This window comes from Malurus melanocephalus, unplaced genomic scaffold, assembly GCF_030028575.1.
Source record: "Malurus melanocephalus ecotype Western Australia unplaced genomic scaffold, MMel_1.1 scaffold_1157, whole genome shotgun sequence".
NCBI classification, from domain to species: Eukaryota; Metazoa; Chordata; class Aves; order Passeriformes; family Maluridae; genus Malurus; species Malurus melanocephalus.
In genome coordinates this window covers 1-1178 of record NW_026624389.1, presented here as the reverse complement: position 1 = coordinate 1178, position 1178 = coordinate 1, and positions in this window count along the sequence as shown.

Below are 1178 nucleotides of genomic sequence, written 5' to 3'. Positions count from 1 at the left end.
CATGGAAACGAGAGCAGGAGCTGTCCTCGGTGTTGGAAAAGGTCTCTCCCAAATCCCGGGACAATTTGGGATTTTCTGGGTTCCACAGGGACGGGGTTTTCCATGGAAACAATAGCAGGAGCTGTCCCCGGTGCTGGAAAGGGTCTCTCCCGGCTCCCGGGACAATTTGGGATTTACGGGGTGGTGCCGGGATGACAGAGATGGGGTTTTCCATGGGAGCGGGAGGAGGAGGAGGAGCTGTCCCCATTGTGGGAAAAAGCTCATGCCTATTTCCGGAGACAGTTTGGGATTTTCCGGGATGGGGTTTTCCATGGATTCAAGAGGAGGAGGAGCTGTCCCAGTGCTGGAAAGGGTCTCTCCCGGCTCCAGGGATAATTTGGGATTTTCCGGATGGCAGCGGGATGGGATTTTTCACGGAAATTGGGGGAAGACGAGCTGTCCCAGTGCTGGAAAAGGTTTCTCCCAAATCCCGGGACAATTTGGGATTTTCCTGGTGGCAGCGGGATGGGATTTTTCACGGAAATTGGAAACGATAGCAGGAGCTGTCCCAGTGCTGGAAAGGGTCTCTCCGGGCTCCAGGGATAATTTGGGATTTTCCGGGTGGCGCCGGAATGGGATTTTCCTTGGAATCAAGAGGAGGAGGAGCTGTCCCCAGTGCGGGAAAATGTCTCTCCCAAATCCCGAGACAATTTGGGATTTTCCGGATGGCAGCGGGATGGGATTTTTCATGGAAATTGGAGGAGGAGGAGCTGTCCCAGTGCTGGAAAGGGTCTCTCCCGTCTCCCGGGACAATTTGGGATTTGCCGGGTGGCACCAGGATGGGATTTTTCATGAAAACGAGAGGACGAGGAGCTGTCCCCGGTGCGGGAAAAGGTTTCTCCCAGATCCCGGGACAATTTGGGAATCGCGAGGAGGGCAAAGCCAGCGGGAGGCTCCATGCAGGACATGCAGAGCGGCGGCCCCGAATTCCCGCAGAACCCTTTCAATGGACACCGGGAATGGAAGGAATTTCCTGGGAAAAGCCCTGGGAGAGCCACAGGGAATTCTGTGCACATTTAAAAAATCCTAAATCTCCTCTTTAATAGGGGAAAATCCCTCTTTAGTAGGGGTAAACCCTCTCGTTAATGGGAAAAAAATTTCCTCTTTAATAGGGGAAAAGCCCCTCTTTCATATTGGGG